This window comes from Papio anubis, chromosome 9 (genome assembly GCF_008728515.1).
Source record: "Papio anubis isolate 15944 chromosome 9, Panubis1.0, whole genome shotgun sequence".
In the NCBI taxonomy this organism is placed as follows: Eukaryota; Metazoa; Chordata; class Mammalia; order Primates; family Cercopithecidae; genus Papio; species Papio anubis.
This window is the reverse complement of record NC_044984.1, coordinates 92,711,925-92,737,003: the sequence shown is the minus strand read 5'-3', so window position 1 is coordinate 92,737,003 and position 25,079 is coordinate 92,711,925. Positions and strand designations below refer to the sequence as shown.

Sequence of the window (25,079 nt, the reverse complement as noted above, 5' to 3'; positions counted from 1 at the left end):
TGTAGATAAACAGCCCACAGAATTAACCATGGGTGAGCAGGCTGGCTCTAAATGTACTCTTTAAAGGGCATGCTCTTTAAGGGGAGAAACCAACCAGGGAATGGATTTGGAGATAATTTGTGTCTTGCAGGTGTGGCCAGATAAGGCACACAAAAGCTCAACTTTATGACTGTAGAAAGGCAATATGCCCATCGTCAGTGTAGCCTACGTAAGCAAAGTCATTTATCAGAGCAAGATAAATTGTTCCAGTCATTTGTCAGGAGTGAAAACTAATAGGTATAATAATAATATAGTGAAATTTGTGAAGTGCTTGTTATATATATTATCTCTTGAGTCTTTAAAACTACTGCATGTGATAGGTGTTACTGTTCCTATTTTACAAGTGAAGAAATTAACACTCATGAGGTTTACTGATTTATCTCAGTTTTCATAGCTAGGAGTTGGAGTAGTGGTTCTCAACCTGAAGGGACACTTGGGAATGTCTGAAGACAACTTTGGCTGCCACAGCTGGTGGTGGGGTAGGAGTGGGGAGGAGATACTAGTGGAATCTAGTGGGCAAAGGCCAGGAATGCTGCTGATATCTCCTATATCGAAGAATCATGTGGCTTCAGTAGTGCTGAGGTTAAGAAACCCTGAGTTGGGGAAGTGGCAGCAAACCAGGTTTTTTGATTCCTAGTTCAGTGCTTATTTCTCTACAAGTTTTACAAGATGATGGTGCAGTAGAACTGCTATCAGTAGTCTTAAGTTTCTCCAGGCTGCTGTTGCTCTGGCAGTATATGCTGGTTTCAGCTGAAATCATTTTGATGGGTTGTTGGGTCCACTCCCATGGTTTCCTTCAGAACAGGTTGTAGGCTATTCTGAATGTCACTTCTGGGTGTCTCATGACCAAAATTGGCAGTATGTGATCTTTAGGTAGTTAGAGGAAGAATCGCCTTATGATGGAGCCAAGAGGATATCTTGCAGTGAAAACTGAACTGGAAATTAAGAAAAAATCTCATTTTGCCCACCCATGTAAATAATAATTATCCATATATATAGTGCTTTATTATTTTCAAAGCACGTTCATATTCCTTCAGCAAATATTTGTTGAGGAGAAAAAAAGTGCCAGGTTCTGTTCCAGTTCTGAGCATTCAGTAGTGATGGAGATAAAGCGCCTTACTTTTTGGAGTTTTTTTATGAGAGGCAGAAAATATAGACAATAAAACAACAAGTAAGTATCAAGATACCAGGGAAAGTAAGTGCTATAGAAAACAATAAAGCAGAGGAAGGAAACTAGGGAGTATGGTGTTACCATTTCACATAGGTGGGCAGGAAACGTCTAACACTATTTTTGCAGAGAAGTGAGAACAGGAGGCAGGGAATCATCTGGATATCAGGGGGAGGAGAGTTCTGGGAAGAAAGAATAGCAAAAGCTCTGGGATTGGTATGTGCTTGAGTGCCAGTTTAAGGAACAGCAAAGAGACCGTGGTTGAAGTGAAGTGGGCAAGGGGGCGAGTGGGAGGAGAGGGGCCACAGAGCTAGCAACAGATGGACCTCAAAGCCACTGGGGGACTTTGGGTTTAACTCTGATTGAAATGGGGAGCTATGGAAGAGTTGTGAGCAGCGGAATGACATGATCAACCATAGTGCCTTGATTGTACATAGTAGATCAGTCTGGCTGCTGTGATGAGAACAAACTAGAGGAGCCTAGGTTTACAGTCAGGAAACCAGTTCCAAGGCTACTTTATCAATCCAAAGAAGAAACAATAGTGGTTGAAACCAGAGATGTAGCATTGGAAGTGGGTATATTTTGATGGTTGAGCCAACAGGATTTGCAGCGTATACGAAGTATGAGATAAAGAGAGGGGAAAGAGATGGCTCCCAGGATTTTGGCCTGAGCAATTTTCCCATTTGAGATGGTGAGTCTGTGGGAGAAGCAGATTTGATGTGCAGCATCAGGAATTCTGTTTAAATGCGTTAGTGTAAGATGCTTATTAGACATTAGTGGAGATGTTGAGTTATATTGCATGGCGTATAGCATCTCCAACGTTATAGCATATCTCTCTTTGATCAAAAGCCAACATTTAATTAACATGACCATGATGGAACTGGGGTGAAATAATACTTTATGCGATTCCAACACCAATGTCCTTCTACTGATGGAGAATTCTAGATATCAGTCAGTATATGGAAAGAATACCATACCTTCAAATACCATCAGTTCCTAATAACTATCTTTAAACCATGCTTCTCTGTGACCTTCCCTAAAAAGCAAGGGATGGTCACATTGGGACAGAGGCACAGGTCACATCCAAATAAGACAACTTCATTCCTAAAGACCGCAGTGTGCATATGATTAACCAAGTTCCATATTGAACCCTTTATGTTTTACACATGTGGGTCCCTTGGTTATCAGTGGCTCTCTTGCAAACAACATGCAGTTGAATTTTGAATTTAGATCTTATCTAAGAATGTATGTCTTTTAAAGAGAAGCATAGAATCCCATCACATTGATTGTGATTATGGAATGTCGTTTTTACTGCTATCCTATTTTATGTCTTTCTTTGTATATGCCTCCTTGACATTTCCCCCTTTTTCTTTTACAATCTTGAGTCACTTTTTCAAGTTTCTTTTGGTCTTTTCCCTCCAGTGAACATATTCTGCTTTTTCCAACTAGTAGCTACCTTTAACTTAAACAAATATTAAGTCTAAATTTCCTTATTCACATCAGGAATAAAACAGCATCTATTGCCTCTTCCCTTGAGAGATGAGATAATTTAACCTCCTTTACTTTCTTTGGCTGCCGAACCATTTCAAGGTTTTGGCTTAAGAAATCAGACTCAGAGCACGTGAGTCTCTCATTTTGCAAGAGGGGGAAACTGAGGCCCAGAGAGGTAAAAAGATTTGCTTCTTCTGAAAAGCCCCAGGTTCTGAAGAGAAGAATTGGAGAGCTAGACCCAGACAGAGGGCATCTAGTCTACCCTTCACTCTCAGCTTGGACAATGCTCAAACAGCCCTTAAAACTCCCAGACAGATGAGAAAATACTCTAGGTTTAGAGACTTAAAGAAAATGGATTTCTCAATTCATTGAATTTAGATCTCATCTAATTGTAATTCATTGTAGAAGTTTAAAAGCTTTTCAGGAAATTCTTCCATCTCTATAATAAAAAATTTTTTTTAGCCTATGTTCTATTAATCTTTCTGTTCATGACGGAAAGCCTTTTGCTTAATAATATTCCCTCAAATATTTGAAGACTATTCTTAAGTCTCCCCAGAGACTCCTTTTCTCTAGAGTAAATAATCTAAATTCCTTTAAACTTTTCTCATAAATTCTTCTTCCCATTCTTTTATTAATCTTTATCACTTTCTATGAGCTTTCTTCAAATTTTCTATCTTGTGAAGCCAGGAGAGAACAAAGTACTATGATACTGATTATATAGTTCACACCAAACTGTGAGTTCTTCGAGGGTGGGGGCCACTTCCTATTCAACTTTGTATTCCTAGATCAGAGGTCGGCAAAAAAATTTTTTTTTTTTTTCTGAGGAGAGCCAGATAGTAAATATTTTAGGCTTTGCAGGCTGAGAGGCAATGTATTCTTTGAGCAACTATTCTCTCCAAAAGGCTAATACTCTGTTTTATATTTTATATTAAAAATGTATGAATCATTCTTAGCTCGAGGGCCATGCAAAAATAGTATGACCGGTGGGCTGCTGTAGATTACTGAGCTTTGCCTTAGATTTTAGCACAATACCTGGAGCATAGAAGGCATTTGATAAAGTTTGCTGAATAAAAGAATGCATGCATCTATGAAGGTATTTCTATAGCTTGTCTTTTATATTCTTATTAACACTTCTATGATATTGCTGACTCAATGAACTTGTCCACTAAGATCTCCAGATCTTCTTCTTTCATACATACATGCCCAGCACTTTTGTATGTTGTTTGTACCTGGGTAGTTTTATTGTTCTTCCCTTAACCTAAGCTGCGGTAGGGGCTCTCTATTAACCTGCATTTGCTGGTGGCTTTGGATCTCACCTTTAATTTAGTGAGGCTGTTTTGAACTTTTGTTTTTCCAGTGTGTTCAGCAGCTGTCCTAGTTAGAAGTCATCTGTGCACTTAACAAGTAAGCCCAGGCAATTGATAAAACCAAAATGTTGGACCCTGTTTAACTCCTCAACTGGGGCTCCCAGCTCTATTTTCATTCTTGTGGCTCCTACCTGCCTTGTAGGGATGGGGGAGCTCATTTCTACTTATTATTCTGGAATAGATTGGAAGGAATCAGACAGGCTCGCAGAGAAGGCTGGCACTAACGACAGAAGGAAAAAACCCTTCCCTCCTTTCTCCTTAGTCTTTGGGCCTGTAGAGAACACTTGTCACAGCCTGAGGGAGAGCTCTGTGTTAGAAGAATTTCCATTCTGAGTTGAATTTGGATGAAGCAGTCTTGAGCATCACACATCCATAGCATTGGGAAGATGGAGCTGCTTTACAGAATGCCTGGCGGCTGACCCCTGAGACTGAGCACACCCTCCTGCCACTCTTTCTGTCCCCACCCCAGTTTCAGTTGAATTAATTCTTAGGTGCGCAGAGGCCTTTCTGATGAAAGTCCCCTATTTATCTGCAATGATCTTATGTTGGTACCTGTTATCTCTCTCCACTAGGGTCCAGTCTACAAGAAGCCGTGTCTCTTCATTCCTCTGCATCCTGCCTTGGTACACAAAGGGGTGATTAGAGTTAGCCAGATGTGATGTCAAGGCTGATGGGAAACAAGGCAGGGAACACTTCTTTTCCTCCAAGCTCCTGACTAGCTATTAGGTGGTTACAACTTTCAATCTGAGGGAACTGGGAAAAGGTTTACCCTGGCTCCCGAGAGGTGAAATATGTTACCTATAACCCATTATATCCACTTTCGTTCCTCTCTGCTCCCCTCCCCTCTGTGTTGCTGAAATTGCCGTGATTGCTACCATTTAAAATGTCCTGGAAAGCTGCATTTATTTACAACGGCTTCCTTCTTAACCAGGTGGGAGAAGTTGCAAAATAGCTAACCCAGTGGTGGATCAATCTTTAGCATTTCCTTCAAATGTGGAAGGAAAGAAAATGATGACAATTTTAAGGCTCTATTAGGTGGAAGTGATCTACGAGGGATGGCAGACAGCTGAAGGTCACAAATCAGGCACTGCCTCTGGCTCAGTGATTCAGAAGAAGAGTGGAATGGGAAGTGTGTTCCTGAGTTTTATGAGAGTACAACTTTAGGAATTTATCAACGTGTGCCTGGGATTTGCTGTAATGAGCCTCTTCACTCCTCTCATAAAACAAACCAGTGTCTGATTAAAGCTGGCTGGCCTTCCTTGGATATAGAAATGAATTCATTTAGAATCTTGGGGAAAAACATCGTGTCTTTGTCTGGCTTAACTGAAAAATAGCCTCATTGGTATGTGGGGATCATGCTTATTCCCCACCTGGTTAAAAGATAATGTCAATGCCATTGAATTTACATATTTTCTATCATTAATGTTTGGGGAACCTCTTTCAAGGTGTTTTCAATTCTATACTTTCTCTTTTTGTATTTTTATCAGAGATTTTTCTTTAACCCGTGTAGGGTCAGAATGGACTCGGCTATGCTGCAGTAGCAAAAATACTTTGAAATCTCACTATTCGAAGACAATAAAGGTTTATTTCATTCTCATACATGTCCATCACATTCCGCATGGCTACCCTCTATGTTGTTTGCTCTCCGGGACCCCACCACCAAGAGCAGGGGTTGGCAAACTTTTTCTGTAAAGGGTCAGACAGTACAATACACAGCTTTGCCGATCATGTGGTTTCTATTGCAGCTGTTTAACTGCCATTATAGCATGGAAACAGCTGCAATGTGTGACGAGATGGGCATGACTGTGTTCCAATAAAACTTTATTTATAAAAACTGACAGCGGACTGGATTTGGTCTGCAGGGAGTGTAGTTTGCCCACCTTGCGGTGGCCAGGGGAAGGAAATGTGGCAAATATTGCAGAACCTCTTTAAGGCTTAACTTCCACTCAGATTTCATTGGCCACAGCAAGCCACAGGGCCACACCTAACTTCCTGGAGGTACAGAAAGTGCAGTCCTTATTTGTGCCCAGAAGGAGAACCAGAAACATCGGTGGACAGCACCATTGATGACACACCCCTTTCCTATTCTTTTTAGAAAAGTCTGGTATTTCTAGATCAGCACTTCTTCAAAAAGCATCCATTAACTGCAGTCTACATGTTTTACAACTCAATTGCTGTGATCAGAACTAAACAAATGTAGGAGATGAACAGGATCAAATTTCAGGGAGTCATGCTAAATAGTACGTATGTGACTTTTTTTTGACAGAGTCTCACTCTGTCACTCATGCTGGAGTGCAGTGGTACGATCTTGGTTCACTGTAACCTCTGCCTCCTGGGTTCTAAGCAATTCTCCTGCCTCAGCCTCTGGAGTAGCTGGGATTACAGGCGTGTTCCACCATGGCCAGCTAATTTTTGTGTTTTTAGTAGAGACGGGGTTTCACCAAGTTGCTCAGACTGGTCTCAAACTCCTGACCTCAGGTGATCCACTCGCTTCAGCCTCCCAAAGTGCTGAGATTACAGGCGTAAGCCACCACACCCAGCCATGACGTTTCTTTTTTTCAGACCACTAAGGTTCTGTTTGGGTCCCTGAACTGATCTGGTGAGATTAGTTTCATCCATCCAACTCATTCTCAGGTGTGTAGATTTCTGGTTAGACTTCTGAATCCAGACAGTGACCATATCCTCTCATGCCTGTTTTTTTTTTTTTTTTTCCTTTTAAGTCATAGATGTCTTGCACTCTCTCATCCTTCAATAGGATAGGACTGAGACTGGATCTTGCAGACCATCTTGGGGATGGGCAAATTCTTTCTGTATCCCCAGGGGAGATAGCAGTTCTCACCATGTGCCTCTGGAGCCTTCCCTTGTCTTTTCGCATCCATTTTGTTATCTCTAGGTTTGCATATTAGGTAAGGAGATTTCACTTCATCCAGGAGAGGGCACTATGCACCAAGTCTAGAATATTCAGTTCCTTCCAGTGGAGGCACAAATTATGGGATTAATGAAACCCATATTCAAACCCTGAAACTATAGCACCTCTCATAAAACACAAACCAAAATACCACATTAAGAATGTACTCTACAAAAAGAGGAAAACAATGCAATTTCTTAGCAACTTGTACATTTCAGAAGGTACAAACTGCTTTGTTAAATCAACCAAACATTTTTAGTGGATACTCCTCTTCTTTTCTTACAAACTCAGGCTCTTTGAACCAAAGCCTGCCCTACTGTTGGCTGCTTACACGATGTCCTTAGAACCTTGGGGGCCAAGGCTGCAGGTTTGGTCCTGTTAAAAACAGAATAATTTGCTTCTTTCAGACATCTTCTTCCGTTAGGGAGTGAATAATATGTCAGAGAAACTTCATACAAAATGCAGGTGGAAAATGAAATACAATAATTCCCTATGTGTTAAAATGGATGATGCCAGTGTTTTATAATATGGAGAAAGTTTGAGTGGGGAACTTAGTGATTATACACTTTTTGTCCCATTCTCTCAGTCCATTTGTACTTAAGCATCATCTCTCTGTGGTGTGTTCTTAACAGGCCACCCAAACATTTTTTTTTTTTGGCTGCAACTTCCTACTTAGTTGTGAAGCTTTCTCCTTAAATCTTGACTATGACTATCACGTTACCGAGCCCTCCCTGCTTCAGTTTTCTTATGTGTAAAACAGGCATAATTATAGTGCCTATCTCTGAGGCCCTCATGAGATTTTTATTTATTATTGTGCATTCTTTTGTTGTCTCTTCTCAAAAGTTTGCAGACTGTTTTAATCTCTCCTGTACTTTTTTTTTTCCCACAATGCTGCCATGTAACTGTCTCTAGAGTAAATTTATTCTCAGGCAGATTAGTTATCAATCAAACATAAGATATTAAATATTTAAAGACAACTCTCTGATGGTATCCTTCTCTTGGGGTGAGGTATATACAGACTTTTCCCAATTAGTCTTTTTATTATCACACAGAGCACTCAATATATGCTTCATGGCCTATGAAACCTCTCCAGTGGATTTTCCCTGAAATGCTATCCCTTGGAATTTTATCCCCTTTCTCCGGTAAAGTTCCTGGAGTAAGTCAGGTAAAAAAAGATAGTAGTAAGATTACATTAACAGCAGATAACATTAATTTGCTGCTTTCCATGTTCAGCCACTATGCTTAGGACTTTATGTATATTGTTTTATTTAATCCTCATCAAACTCTTTTTTTTTTTTTTTTGAGACTGAGTCTGGCTCTGTCGCCCAGGCTGGAGTGCAGTGGCCGGATCTCAGCTCACTGCAAGCTCCGCCTCCCGGGTTCACGCCATTTTCCTGCCTCAGCCTCCCGAGTAGCTGGGACCACAGGCGCCCGCCACTTCGCCCGGCTAGTTTTTTGTATTTTTTAGTAGAGACGGGGTTTCACCGTGTTAGCCAGGATGGTCTCGATCTCCTGACCTCGTGATCCGCCCGTCTCGGCCTCCCAAAGTGCTGGGATTACAGGCTTGAGCCACCGCGCCCGGCCAATCCTCATCAAACTCTTATGCAGTATCTCAGTTTTACAGATGAGGAAACTGAGGGTGAAAGAAGTCTGGCACCTTGGCACAAATCACACAACTAGAAAGTGGCAGGTGAAGCTGGTCCTGCTCATGGTACATTGACTTCAGCCCTACACTAGATTTTCCTAAAATGTGTTTCCCTGGTGAGAAACTGAATATGCAAAAACAGAACTCTGTCCCACAATCTGCAGCAACCAGCCTTGGAAACTAATCTGTTATTTTTAGTAACTAGCCCAGGAAGTCAGCCTGCTATCTCTAAATCAACTTGCAGGAAGTCTAACCACTGTTTCTAGAAACTGGTCCAGGAAGCGAAACAATAACCCCTGTAACCATTGGCCCCAAACTGCCAAGCTGGATTAACAACTGACAGTATCTCTAATTTTTGTCCTTGTTTCCAGTATAGAAATAACCAGAGTAAGCCAAATATGTCCCAAACCCATCAGGTAGGAAGCTCCACTTGTAGTTAGCCTGTCTCCACCTTCCCCAGGCCAACAAGCCTCCAGTCAGGGCACACCTGAAACCTTCCCTTTTCTCCACGATGCAGCTTTCTCACTCCTCTGCCTTTGAGTCTTTGCCAAATGCAAGTGACAGTGGCTTGCTCCCTTGCTATATAACAAGCTCTGAATGAATAAGGAGTCTTTGCTTGTTCTTGTTTTGTTGGTTTTCACTTGTTGCCACATTGGTCACCATGTATTTTCTTTGGTCTATGCTGAATCTCTTTCATGTCCTACATCAATCTATTTACTATGCTGATTTATATGGTTTACATGTTGGAATAGTCATTTTTTTTTTCTGTATTTGAGTTGACATTTCAACTGCAGAGAATTCTCAGTCTCTCTGTCTAAAATTGCTCATAGTACAAACTTAAATCACGATGACTTCATCAACTGATGAATTGTGTTTCTATAGCTTTAGCTACTTCTGTTCCAATTTGCTATTACAGTTGCCTGTCCACTGCTACTCTCAAATGTCCACTTTGATTCAGTGTCTACTTTGGTTATTAGATAATGCCTTCACCTCTGCTGCTAGAGAGAGGATTTTTAGACATCTGACAGGCATTTTTAAGAAAGAAAGCAATTTCAGTCCTGAGCACAGCACATCTTCCCCACTGCTCAGAAGCCTTCTGTATTGTGGCTGCTTCCCTTATCACGTGACTAAAGCCTGTCCCTACTATCCTGCCCCAGAAATTAAAAACAGTCCAGCTGCTGTTCAGTCTGGGGTTTTCATGTCCAACTAGTTCATGTGTCTTCAAATACCATGGGTTGAAAAATGAAGTTAGTATAATTCTGTGCAGGTTGCATCTCAGCTAGAAAGTGTGGATTCAGTCCTAAATAGTATGATTTGTCAGGGTAGTTGGTTTTCACTCTGGGTTATGCAAGAGCTGGTTGTATAGCCTGGACCATTTCATGGACACTTATTGTGTGTCAGGAATTGTATAAGGGAATAAGGAAACAAAGATGTATGAGACTTTGCTTCTTAGGTAGAGAGACAGGCCATACGCATAAAAGGCTATAACACAAGGTCTTCTACTCTGAATGTGACATTAGCTACTTCTCTTGTTAGTGCCAGCAACTGGGTCTTATCCAGTACTAGCACTTGTTTCAGTGTAGTGCAGTGCAGTTGAAGGCACATTTCTATTTAACCCACTGAACTGTGATCCCTTGAGAACAGGGACTGACTGTTGTGTACCTGCTGTGTTGCCAACAATCTAACTGGTAATTCATAGTAGGCAGGTTGACAGTACTATTTGGTAAAAAAGAAGTTCAAGTCACAGCTCTCTTATATATTAATTATGAGAACTAGGGCAAGTTAGCTTTTCTAAGGTCCTGTGTTTTCATCTGTAAAATGGGGACAATAATAATTACTGCAACCCACTCTATCTCATAGATCATTTCTACATCATTGGCACATATTACACACTCAATATCTTCTGCTATAATTATGAATTCAATTACCTTGAAATTCCAGTGATACAGATGCCACATACTTAGAGTTGAGAGGAAGGAAGGACTGCTAAATCACATCCTGAAAATTGGGTGTTATTCTAGGGTGGAAGCCAAATGAACCCATTCCAATGTTATATGGCACGAGTACAACCCTTAATGTTATGCAGTACTTCTGAATGTTCTGAATGGCACACGGTAAAATAAAAGCTCTATCTAAATGATGGGGGCATGAAGAACATGAATTCATCACTTAAAATAGGAATGGAAACATTTGGGTACCCCCATTCCACATCGAGAATACTGGCAATTCATCCATCCACAGATGCATGGCAGAATCCTGATTTATTTATTGGTGCTTCAGAAGAAAGGTCTTGGTTGTGGGGAGAGTTGAATAAAGAAGTTGATGGATTCTAAGGAAGAAAAGAATTTAGTTAAATACATGTTATAGGCAGAGAAAACTGGGAGGGGCTCTAAGCTTAAATGCTCCCATTTCACATATCAATGCTGTGAATCTCAGTTTCCCTAAATGAGGCTAAGGCTATGTGAGAATTGAATGGGTTAACAAATGTGAATGTACCAGTGCAATGCCTAATATTTCTTGAATACTAGAAATAGTCTAATATTATTTTTCTTTTTCATTCTTTTGGTGATAGAAATAGTAACACTGGGAATTGTGCAGTATACTAGGGCATATATAAGATGGGAAATGAATGTATAAAAAAATCATTATTTTATTCGGAAACAGTGTGGCTGAGTCTGCTAATTTTCCTCCAAAATCATTCTCCTCTTTTTTGTTGCAATAGAATCCTTCATTTTAGATGGGCCACGTCTGCTTGGAATAACAACTCCATTTCCCAGTCTTTTTTTTGAAGCTAGATGTAGCCATAGACAATGGGCTGTAAGAGGAAATAGTGTGTGCAACCCATCAGATGTTTCTTTGAAGAAAGATTGTGTACTCTCTTCCTCCCGTTTCCTTCTCTGCTGCCTGGAGTGTTGATGTGATGCCTGGTACTGCGTGGAGCAGTCATCTGGACCCCAAGGTGAAGGCCTTGTTTAAGGATGGAGGAGCCTGAGTTTCTGAGGACTGTGGAGCTGCCAGCACTGGACATCCAATGCTTATTGGAGGGAGAACATACACCTGTCTTTCCAAAACCAAGTGGGCTTTAGTCACTTGCCACAAAACTTGATCGTAATCATTATTTCATCATGGATACAGTCATGGAAAGACATGGCTTTAAAAGGACTTCAACATTTTAAGACACAAATCAAGGCCCAAGAGGAATGTGGGTTCCTTACAATAACTCATTTTTAAAAATGCCATTCAATCAAAATAAGGGAGGAAAACAACCACTTCTATTGGGTTCCAATATGAAGGCTGGCCAAGTCAAAGCTTTGATTTCACATAATTTACCTATGAAAGAGACATAGATAGTGCCAGCATGCACAGGTTTCTATATTCTAAACTTTGGCATCAATTTGGCCATTGCAGTCTGAAATTGCTGAGAATCATAAGAGGATGGTAAAATAATGGGACTTCTCTTTGGACTGGATTTTGGAATGCTGTGTGGTATTGCAAAAACCATACCTATGGATTTGATATTTGTACTAACACATTTTAAAAATCAGGGCTGTACTCACAGCATAATCATATCACTGAGCATTTGCATCTTATTGCTGACAATTTAGTAATTTTTAATGATTTGATCACATTAAAAAGTAACTGGTCTAAAAACTATTTTTTTCCCTCAGTTTCTGAAATAATAACTTCATGTTTACCTGCTGTCCATGGTGCGGATGCTGCTGGCTCACCCTCTAGGGAAGGGGCCCAGCTTAATTGTAGTAATTAGATTTCACGAGGTATTAGTTAACCTGGAGGCTAAAGTCAGTTGGAATTATTTTGTTATGAGTCTTCCTTTCCTATGTATCTCTTGGTCTTCCATTAATAAGGAGACCCATTAGGAGTCATTCAAGCAACTGCTGGGGCTAGCCCTGCTTCCCACTATCCCTGCAAAGGGTTCCCCAGTATTCCAGCTGGAAGGACTTTTGAATGGATTTCAACAGATATAGTAGGTACCACTCAACTTGCCCTTCAATTTAGCATTTTATATTTTAAAAGTGCACTTCAATGGCTTTATTTCTCTTGATTGTAGCCAATGAATAAATGCTTGTTAATTTTTCACCCAGGGCCAGAATTGGCTGAGAAGGGATGTTGAAGCAAAGTGGGCTTAGCTGTGGTCATATCTTAAGTATAATGTTGGTTCTAAGTATATGGTGAGTTTTTTGAACTCTGGAAAGTTAACTTGTCACAAATGCCACTTGCAGATCACTCCCAGTAAGGTACATGGTTTGTAACAGCTTGACTAGTAAATGCTAGTGATTTAAAAAAAATGTTGACCAGGCGTGGTGGCTCATGCCTGTAATCCCAGTACTTTGGGAGGCCAAGGCGGGTGGATCACCTGAAGTCGGGTGTTTGAGACCAGCCTGACCAACATGGAGAAACTCCGTCCCTACTAAAAATACAAAATTAGCTGGGTGTGGTGGCATGTGCCAATAATCCCAGCTACTTGGGAGGCTGAGGCAGGAGAATTGCTTGAACCTGGGAGGCGGAGGTTGCGGTGAGCCGAGATTGCACCATTGCACCATTGCACTCCAGCCTGAGCAACAAGAGCGAAACTCTGTCTCAAAAAAAAAAAAAAAAAAAAATTAACTGAAGAGGATTAAATTAATCATACTTCTGAGTTAATGGTAAATTAACATCACTGTTGTGTGCACAGTTCCTTTTATTTGTCTGCTTATTCTTTTTTGTCCTGTCCACATTCCGTATGACCAGTCATCTAATGTTTTTAATATGCATTTTTTCCTTGTGTGGTGTTTGCAAAATATGAATGATAGTAAATACTTATATAGACCTTACTTTGTGCCAGGCTTTGTTCTAAGTCCTTTATATGTAATCTTTCATTTAATTATCCTAACAACCTTATGAATTACTTACCTTTATTATTCCCATTTAATTGATGAAGGAACTGAGGCATAGAAAGGTTAAGTAACTTGCCTAAGGTCACATAGCTACTAAGCAACGAAGTTGGAATTTGAACCTAGGCAACTGAGCCCTGAAGTCCATGCTCTTATGCTTTTTTTTTTTTTTTTTTTGAGATGGAGTTTCGCTCTTGTTGCCCAGGCTGGAGTGCAATGGCACGATCTCGGCTCACTGCAACCTCCACCTCCCAGGTTCAAGAGATTCTCCTGTCTCAGCCTCCCGAGTAGCTGGGATTACAGGCACATGCCACCATATTCAGCTAATTTTTGTATTTTTAGTAGAGATGGGATTTCGTCATATTGGTCAGGCTGGTCTCAAACTCCTGACCTCAGGTGATCCACCCACCTCGACCTCCCAAAGTGCTGGGATTGCAGGTGTGAGCCACTGCGCCCAGCTGAAATCCATGCTCTTAATCAGCAACTACTGAAATGTATCCTGTTCTTTGTGTGTATGTATTTTTAACTTCTGTAAATGGTAGTGTATAAATAACATTGTCATAAATCTTGCTTTGTTTCTTACTTTTCCACTCGGCACTTTGCCTTTAAGAAGCATCCATGTCGCTGTGTCCACTTGTGATCCGTTCAGCTGATTGCTGTACCCCGGGGTGAACATCTATCACATTTTCCCTCTCCACTCTCCCGGGGATGATACTCCAATTTCCTGCCTCCACAAATAATGCTGCAATGAACATCCTCCCTCAGGACTTGTGGGAGAATCTCTTTGGGATCTAAACCATGGTTTTTCTTCATGAACTAAATGTGTGCCTTTTATGAAACAGGAGCCTGGCAAATGTAGAACAATTTTTTTTTTTTTTAAAAGTGACTTATGCCATAACAGTCATGTTTCAGGCACTGTTCCAGATGTTGGATCATCTCAAAGTGAAACAAAGATATTCATTTAAATGAAATCAGAATCCTGTTATTTATGAAATAATCACTTTGTTTATATTTATTTGTGCACTCATGTGCTAGTATTGGAAGGCTGACATGGCATAGCTAAGGCATACTTGCTCCCAGCATAGTAAGATGATAAGGGTTTGGATTTGGGGTAACATTGGTGCAGAGGTCAGATCTGTTGCTTGTACCTGTGTGAACAGGGTCAAGTTCCTTAAATGCTCCAAGGCTCAATTTTCTTATGTATAAAACGGGAATAATTGTTTATTGTGAAGATTCAATGAGATAGTGTATGTAGAGAGCCTAACACAGAGCCTGACATGAAATAAACTCTCACAGAGGTAGGATAATCCCTCTCCTTGGAAAGCTCCCAGAAGAGTGGAGGAGCTAGACGCAGATGCAGATATTCACAATGCAGTGTGTAAAGTGGTGGTGCAACATGGGCAAAGTGCATGGGAGCACAGGAGAAAGACAGTGAATATTACTAATTGCCATTGATTTCATGCCTACTTTGTTCTAGATACTGTCTATATATTATTTTGTTTTTTCAGACTCTCTAAGGTGGATTCACTATTTCTATTTAACAGAACTAGAAACCAATGCTCAGTGACAACTTCCATTCGAAGTCACTTATCCAGTCATTGTGCAGAAAATTTGAATCCCTGTCTAGCTGATTGCAAAGTCTGTATTTGTTTCAATGACACCAAAAAGGAGCTGGCTTTTGGTCTGGATCATGAAGAATGAGCAGGCATTTTTCAGGTAGACAGAATATGCAAACATTTTTCTTGGCACCTTGACTTTGGGGTCTTTCCAAAGAACTGGATTTTTAAATTTATTCATTATCGTCACACATGTTTACCCAGAACTTACTGCAGCTGGATAGTAGAAGTGCAAAGACTAAGAGATAAGGTCTCTGTCTTTCAGGGCTTTATAATCTCTTCAGAGAGATTGACTACATACACATACACCCCCCGTAATCAGATGGATAATGATACAAGGTTGCATAAGTTACATGCCAGGGAAATGCTACTGGTATCAAGTGAGTTCAGAGGAGAGAGAGATCACCGCGGGCTCAGTGGTCAGTGTGAGGACTGAGAAGTAGGTGGGACTGCAACTGGGCATTGAAATGGGGAGATCAGGTTGGGCACTTGGAGCAGGCACAGTAGTGTCATAGGAAATGTAAGGGTTACATTCAAAAGGGGAGCACATTACTATCAATTTATGGAAAGTCAGAGTTTACTCTTAAAATTCCTTGAAGTACACCACAAAGTATAAGCTCTCATATCAATTCTGTGATGTGCATGTGGCTTCTGTCTTCAAGTTCAGCACGGTCACTCTTCCCTGCAGAGTTAGTATAGATTGCTACTTCTTTGAACTACATTGCCCCTTCTAGCTTTCACATTTCTATAGTTGGTCTGTGTTTGGAATGGCATTGAACAAAAATAGCATTGCTTTAGTCACTGGAGTCAAATCAGCAGGGCAAGATATTTGTACTACCACATCCATGAGGCAACTCAAGGCTGGTGGAAGAGCAAGGAAGGTGGGCCTTCACCTCTGTGGACTGTACTTTGGCATCACTGAGTTCTCAGTTTGCTGAGGACAAGCCCAAGTGAGCTCGAGGCTGGAGGAGTGATCATGTCTACTACATTCAGATGCTTCTAGCTATGCTGATCTCAATGCATGTCAAATATTGAAGAGCGAGGATGAGGTGCTGGTGTTGAGTTAGAGGAGGAGAACAGTCAGCAGCAGAATGAAGATTATTCACAAGGCAACATCGTCTATGTTTGTCTCATGGGCCAAACAGTGGAATGGAGGAATGATTGGAGTGGTGGGAAGATTGCATAATGCTGAATTCTAATTGGTTTAACTTATTTAATATGTGACATTAGTGTAAAAGTAGAGAGATAGGAACTCACATGAGTATGTCTGGGTTTGTTGGGAGGAGAGGATTTGCAGAAAGATAGGTGCATTTGGAAGACACCTGGTGGTGGAGAATTGTGATAAGTAGGATAGGATTTGGGGCTTAGTCTTCTAGGGTGACAGGTGTCTTTGCATATGCCTGACCAGGGGATTCTCCTTTAAAGAGAAAAGTTTTAGGGAGATTAAATATGACAATTATGTGTATGCTAGTTTGGAGGGGGGCTTAACACTAGATTCTGGGACCCCAGTTGGAGGTTGATATGATTTGGATATGCATCATCCCCAATGTTTGGAGGTGGAGCCTGGTAGGAGGTGATTGGATCATGGAGGCAGAGTCCTCGTGAATGGTTTAGCACCATCTCCTCAGTGCTCTTCTCGTGATAGTGAGTGAGTTCTCATGAGATCTGGTTGGTTCAAAGTGTGTGGTGCCTCTCCCCACCCTCTCTCTTCCTCCTGCTCTGGCCATGTAAATTACTGGCTCTTTCTTTACCTTCTGCTGTAATTGGAAGCTTCCTGAGGCCTCTCCCAAAGCACATGCTGCCATGCTTCCTCTACAGTCTGTGGAACTGTGAGCCAATTAAACTTCTGTTCTTATAAATTACACAGTCTCAGGTATTTCTTTTTAGCAATGTGACTAATACAGAGCTGGTGGCAAAAGTCTGTTGAGAGGCAATAAAAGCCTGGAAATGATGATGAAAATGAAGGGGAATGAGCACAAAGAGAGGTGTTATGAAGAATCGGTGGGCTTCATGAGCCTGAAAGCCACTGGGAAAAATGATATCAACATCACACCAACTCTGATGGAAATGCAGACTCCCCTCTCTCTCTTTCCCTAGTCTATGTAATTGGCATCTTTTATCAAGGTTCAAGGGAATCATTAATATCCTACTTCTGATTCTCCTCTTAGTTAAAAATCAATTGAGGAAAAAAATGTAGAACTTAGATGAAGGCAAAATATTGGATTTTTTTGCTGCTAGCAGTGGACTGGAGGAGATAGCTTTGGACCATTGCCACACAGGGTTTCTACCCTTTTTTCTTAAGCTGAGGTGTTGGGACAACCCACTGTGGGGAGAGTCTGGGTCAGTGACTGCTCTGGCCAGCTGTGGTGTCCCCGATGGTGTGGACGGAGAGGCTACACATGAAGGAGACATGTGATGTAAACCATCTGGGGAGTAAATGTGGATTCCTCCTGCTCATTCAAGCAGATGTCTGGATTCTCCACGTTTGGGAAGTAAGCAAGGGGCAGGAGGGGTCAGGAGTTTTACTCTATGAGAAGGACACAGTAACATGCAGAAGTGCAAGGAGAAGGAAATGAACTTAACTTCACATTGCTGGACATGATTAAAGGTGAGAATAGAATTGGAAATGAAATGTGTGGGCTCATTAAATAAATAACCCTGTGGGTTATTTAATGAACAGGTTTGTTCCTTTGGAGGCAGAAGCTAAATTGCTCACCAGCAATCCCAGGAGGAAACAGAGGATTGGTGACTGGTGTTGAAGAAGTGGCCTCATGAGGGTATCTGGGTTAACCACGGGCGACTCCACCGTGGGGACTCCACACCCTACACTCAGTCTTAGTTGGCCACAGCCTGGAAGCTTCAGCCTGGTGAATTGAGAAAACGTTATCTTTGGAGTCATAAAAAAATCATTTTCTTTCTCTTTTGTTTTGTTTTTCCTGCCTTGATTCTTGAAGTAAGAATTTCCACCTTATGGAAGAATGGAAGACTTGGGAAGAAAGCCCCTGTCCTTTTTTCCTGTCCCTACCCTGGCTGGTCACCCCAAGAAGGTCATGGGGTGTGGAGTTCAGCCCCTCTGGGTCTCTCTTTCCCAGCAACCTGTCCTCAGCACTTGTCCACTTCTTACCTCCTTGTCTCCTAGACTCAGTAGGGCTGCTCTGCTCCTTGGAGCTAGGGGAGGCCTGGCCTCCTGGTTGGCAAGTCGGTTCTGGTCATGGGTCAAGGCAAGTTCTCCAAGTCAGCCTTTTCAGAAACATAACTGATCATTTCAGCTCCGTAGATCTGATTCTATCTCCTCAATGGATTCGTAAGGGAAGAGGTGTGACTAATTAGCATTATCCCTTAAATTCTAACATTCTTGTTGAGGAGAAATCCTACTTTTGAGATTCTTTGGAATCTTCTTTTCTTCTCCTTGCCTTTCTTTTTCAAATACATTTACCAAATGGAGTGACCACTGTGAGTTTGGCACTTAGGTTAAGTGTTTTGTCTTTTCTCTTAAATAGCTATGATTGGCCCTAATGCAGTGTATAGGCAGTGTCTAGCCACAGGCAGCTCAAATGGACACATGTGCCACAAATATATAAGACACTTCTAGAACACACTTGAATTCCAGGGTCTGTGAATAACTCTGTAGATCATAGCAATATATGGTCATATGAGTGTGTGTTCATGCATACACACACCTGCCACATGCACACACTACCACATGCATGCACACCTACCACACATACAAACCATGCACACCCCCACCACTTGCATGAACACACACCCTATATACTTATACACCACACACAGACAGCACACGACCACACACAAACACGTGCACACACTACCATATGCATGTACACCTACAAACCATACATACATGTATGTATGCATGCACACATACAAACCATGCATACCTCCCCACCACATGTGTGAACACACACCATATATACTCATACACCACATACAGACAACACACAGGAACACGAGATGCATACACTACCATATGCATGCACAGCTACCACACATACAAACCATGCACACCCCCACCACATGCACAAACACACACCATATATACTCATACACTACACACAGACACACACAAACACAGACACACATGCATCATACATGCACCACTACATCACACACTCCCCAACACAACTAGACACTATGCATACACACACCACACATAAACTACACACGTACAGACCATTTACACAAACTCTCCCTACTCCATCTTACACACATGTGCACATGCACATACCACAAGCATATGGGTGTAACCCCAGGGCCTCTGCAGAGAGCTGTGGAAAGCTCCAAGGCTCATTCTCTCTCCCACTCTTAATCTCTGTCTCCATCCCTCTCCTTTTCTCTCTTAATCCTGGGGTGTATATATAAAAGACTATACAAAGCACACACACAGAAACAGCAAACCTCTGGACTCACGGAGAAACAACTGCCAACAATCTGGGCAGCTAAGGCTTTGTGCGTAACACCCTACTCCTGAGGGCCCCCTCCCCTCCCACAGGAACACACACAAAAAAGCACCTGCCCCTAAGCCAGGCGTCTTTCTTTCCTTTTGCCTTTGATTAAGTCTCACAATAAATGGCACACCAAGGGGCGCGGCATTACAGTATCATTAAAGTGAATATTTCACAAGTGAGTGCTGCCTGAACGAGATGCTTCTGATGTTTTTATTTTCATCAAATCTTTGAGGCCAGCAGATGGAAAAAAATTATTGTGGCCAGAGCTTAAGGAGGTGGGCTTCACCAGAGAGGCAGGGTGGTCAGGCTACAGTGAGCCCTGACCCAGTTTCCTTAAGAAAAGGGTAAAGAGTCAAAGTGCTCGATGTGTAATCAATAAACAGGGCACATAGGATGAAACACACACACACACACACACACACACACACACACACACAAACACGCACAGAAGTATATTTCTACCTCAGTTCTTTTTAAAGTAACAAATGGTGGGAATACAGTTTGCTCTAAAGGAACCCTTTGAATGTGTATCATTTGGTGAATTTGGAGCTTTCCACACCAAGTGCGTTTGCTAAAAATGGTCACTGCCCATAGATGAGACATCATACTCCTGTTAATGTCGTTAGCAAGCAGAACAGCAGTGCCTACAAAGCTCAGAGCAGAGAAATGATACCCGGGGGAACCACACAATGCCAAATAAATGTGAGGTGATTGACTATTTTCATCACTACCTCCGCAGCAGGGTGGGAGCCCATTTGTAAGGGGCTGTCTTGTGCCTATGGGGAGGAGGACCATCAGACAATCCTGTTGCAGTTTCTATTGTCCTCAAAGACACATCTTCTCCAGGAACAAAGCTCTGGGTCACACCGTTTGTCCTGTAGAAACTCCTGATAAATTTTGCTTTTAAAAAAAAGCCTCTTTTCTTTGATTAGCAGTAATAAAGGCTTTCCCTTCGAAATATATGCCCTTACACATTAAAAGCCTGAGATGAAAAATTCTTTGTCATTTGCAAAGAATACTGTCTCTTTGTGACTTGTTATCTGTTGAACTGGATGTTATGAAGTCTGTCTGAGGGCTCTGATAGCAGCTAGAATATTCTGCCTCGTGTGGCAGACATGTTTGAAGGCATAATTATGGGGTGTGGGTTGGGGTGACCAGTACATTCTCCCAGCCCGACCAGATAGTCGATGGGTTTTGTGTATTCAGGAAACTTCCCCTTCTTTATCCTATTTGAATGGAAATGGGACTGACATCAGGCGATAAGCCGTTCCTGTAATGGATTCCAGAAACTTCTGTTCTTGTCATCTGGTCTGGATTTACAGACAACTCTCTTCTGTTGTTCAACTTTCTAAAGTAGAAATTATGGTTGGTTGTAGCCATAAAAATGATGGCATAGCCTTAGACAGGGATCAGTCTCCAAATGCTTTGAAGTGAGTAAGGATGCCTTTCTCATTAGGATAAACTGCATCATACTGGAATTCTCAAAAAGCTTTTAAATTGTACTAAATGTTGTTTTAACAAACAAAAACTAAGTAGTTGAAAGAAAATGATCTTGATTCAAAAACTTACTTGATTTAAGAATTGTAATTCTGAGGGAGGAATTGAGGAGCTATTGTTTAATGGGGACAAAGTTTCAGTTTTGCAAGAAAAGAGTTCTGGAAATGGATGGTGGTGATGGTTGCACAACAAGAGGATGTCCTCAATGCTGCTGGGCTGCACGCTTAAAATGGTTAGGCTGGTAAATTTGATGTTATGGATATTTCACCAAAATTGAAAAAATAAATAAAAAATGATAATTCCTACATAAGTACTGGCGATAGAATAAATGCAGTTTTGTGTGTGTACTGCATTCAAAATTTTGCCCTCTAAATGTCTGCTTCTTTTATCTTACAGGAACAGTTTGATTAGACTCTCTAAAACTGACTTATTAATGTTGCTGTGTGGATAAGGCACTGCATATAAGCTTGTGTGATTGCTAATATGATCTTTTGTTTTAACCTGATGTAAACTATGATGCTCTAACCAAATCTTTAGAGATTTAATTATGCAGGAAAATATTCTTAACCTCTCTCATTCTAAGCCAGCTTGTTTGCTATTCATTTATCTTTAAAAACAAAACCTTTGGCTTGTCTTATCTTTCTTTTGCTACTTTACTCAGTTCCAGTTATATGTCATGACACCCTCTCTCCTCATGAAACACGTTAGCCTACACTCTTTATGTATTGACTTTTTCAAAGATAACATCATTTTGTCAATTGAGAGGCCATTGGTGGTAGGGAAAGAACAATACGTGGGGAGCTGGGAGACCTGGATTTGGTCTGATCTTTTTCACTCGTTTATTTCTTGGAGTCTGAGCTTTCTCATTCATAAAATGAAGACAATAATTATTAGGTTGGTGCAAAAGTAACTGCTGTTTTGGCCATTACTTTCAATGGCAAAAACTGCCAACTACATTTGCACCAACCTAATACCTTTCTCTGTGTTCAGAAGTTCAAAAGAGAAAATAATGAGAGGTACTATTTATTGAGCACCTACTATGTGTTAAGCACTGTTCTAAGTAGTTTAGGGGTATCAATTAACTTAACCTTCCCAGTAACATGGTGGAGCTATTATTTCCATTTTACAGATGAGGAAACTGAAGCACAGAGAAGTATAGAAACTGACTAAGGTCACAGAGCTGGTCAGTGGTAGAGCTTGAATTTGAACTCAGGCAGTCTGATAGGTGAGGCTATTAGTCACAACATCACCCTACTTCTGTACAGATGTGAAAATGCATGCAAACTACTTTAAAGCATTATGTAAAATGGAAAGAGAAAAGAGTTGAATTTTCTAGATTTATTTCCATGGAAAATGTTACAAATGTTGGTTTTGTATCATTAGATAACCTCAGCAATACTCCTTTCCACTTAGAGGACGTAGTTTACCAAGGATGTGAACGATCTGGAACATCTCCTTCATAGCATTAAGCATTCTTGCTGTATTAATAATTATCTGTGTAATTATGTGTTTAATATTTGTGCTTCTATACCGTATACTCCATGAGGACACGGACAATGGATAGCCTGTGAACCATGATCTTTCCAACAAGTAGCACAATGCCTAGCACATAATAAGTGTTTAGTAATAACGAGATCTAACATTTACAAAGAGCATATCACATTCCTGGCACCAAGTGCTTTACATCAACTCATTTAAAACTCACAACAACCTCATAAGGAGGGTTTCCATTTTACAGATGAAGAAACTGAGGCTCAGAGCACTTAAGTAAAATGTTTAAGGTCATGTGGTAGTAAACGGTGGAATCTGGATGAAACCCGACTATCGACTCCAGAGCCTTTATCCCATTTCAGTTTCTGATAGGTGACAATAGTGGAAACCTGAATCCTTTCTAATGTGGACTTGGAGGCAGAAATGAAACACTGTTGTAACATCCCTCACCACTGGCCCCCAAATGTGTGTTCTTGGCTTTCCAGGCAGGTGTTGAGTGTTGGACAATGGGGATGAAGAGACTGCAGGCTGGGAAGTTGGTGACCTTTCTTCTGATGTGGTGAAACATTTGTAAACCGTTGCCTGCAACAACTGTGGAAGTGAGACCGTGGGTCTCCTGAGCCTGTACCTCTAGGGGAAGTGGTTGAAAAAGATCAGAACAATGATGTGTGTTGGCTGCTTCTTGACGTTTTTAGCACACTTCTATAGAGAAGGAAATCTAGCTAGTTTGTAAGCAAAGATGAAAGGTGATTGAGCTGTGCTAAGGCAGGCTCTAGTGCCTCTGTCCATGGCGTCCAGCCTAAACTGACGAGGATCTGATAATGTGGGGTCTTTTGGGACTAAAAAACCCAATTTCTTCTATGCTCCACCAAGCAGGAGGAAAGATGCCATCCCAGCTCTTCCTAGGAACCTCCATTTCTTTCACTGTTCTTGGACAATTGGTATGTGGAATGATCCAGATATATTAGTGCTGAGGGCTGGAAAATTATAATCATAACTCCCAAGTGCCTGCTCCTGGCAGAAGTGCTGGACCTACTTTATCTCATTTGTTCTTTCACAGTGACCTCTGAAGTAGTCTTTTAAAAATATTTATTTATTTAAATTTTTTAAATTGACAAATAATAACTACGTATTCATGGGGGTACACAGTGATGTTTTGATTCATATAATATATAATAATCAGATCAAGGTAATTAGCAGATCCATCATCTCAAACACTGATTATTTCTTTGTTTCGGGGGCATTCAATATCCTCTAGCTACTTGAAACCATATATTATTGCTAACTATAGTCATTGAGGTAAGTATTCTCACCCCTCCATGAGAGATGGTGAGGTAAGTCCAGAGGGGGTAAATAACCAGCCCTGAGTCATGCTATTCTAAATGGTGTAGCTGGGATTTGAACCCAGGTCCTACTGGTTCCCAAATCTGGGCTTCTCCTCCCATCCTGGAATTGAGTTGTCCCACCCACAGCGAGGCAGTGGTAAGGTGGAGACGTGTTGCCATCAAAGCAGTGTCTTGGCGGCCCTGCCCGGAGAGGCCATCCCTGCTGGCACTCATTTTGTAAGGACTCTGAGGTGAGATACTGGTCCGTGTTGGAATATTGTCGGCTGTCATTGCGGAAGCCCCTTGCTGCACCGAGAGCCGCGGAGGCACATGCATGTTGAGCTTCTTAGCAAGTGCCGAGCCCTCATGCTGAGCACAGCAAGACTCTGGAGCTGGGATTTGCCAGGAGGGCTAAAGAATATTTTATTTCCTCAGGAAAAAAATAATCATTTTTGTTGACATCCAGGAGAGAAACATTCCATTTTTATTCATAATTAAGGCATTTATCTTCTATTTGGGTGACCGCGGTGGAAGAAAAATTAGATGGGAAGGGTGCTGGCCAGGTTGGGACAGGTGAAATGCAACAAAGGAAATCAGCCTATTTCCACACTGTCAGGTCATCGGCATCATCCCTGATCATCCTGGGGCAATCCACACCTGTCTGCAGCTAACATTTATTATTCTCTCGGCAACTATATGTCAGGGTCTGTTCTAAGCAGGTCTCTTGGATTATCTCCTTCATCTTCACAACACCATGAAACTGTTGCTGTTGCTACCCATTTTGGAGACACAGAAGCTGAGACACAGAGGGTGTAAGTGACTTACTCAAAGCTGCACAGCCAGTAACTGGTGAAGTCAGAACATACCCCTGGGCAGTACTGCTCCAGGACTCAAACACTTAGCCATACCTTATGAACACTTTATGCTAGAACATACACTTAGGTGATACTGCCCCAGGACTTAAACTCTTAGCCATATGCCATAAGCTCTTTATGCAGTTCCTCATCGTGACAGAATTCCTTAGCTCTCAGTCATCACTTAGCAATCCTTGTGCATTTATTACTGTCAGATCTTTTGATGCAATATTCTATGTAACCTCATAACAATACTAATAGACAGTGTTATAACTTCCCATTTTGGAGATGAGCAAACTAAGGCCCAGAGAAGTTAAAGG

General features: G+C 41.4%; 1 long non-coding RNA gene across 3 annotated transcripts in view; it reads left to right on the top strand.

Moving 5' to 3' along the window:
* The window catches only part of LOC103876002, a 181,535-nt gene that overhangs the window by 133,480 nt on the left and 22,976 nt on the right, over positions 1 to 25,079 (top strand). The window lies entirely within an intron of this gene.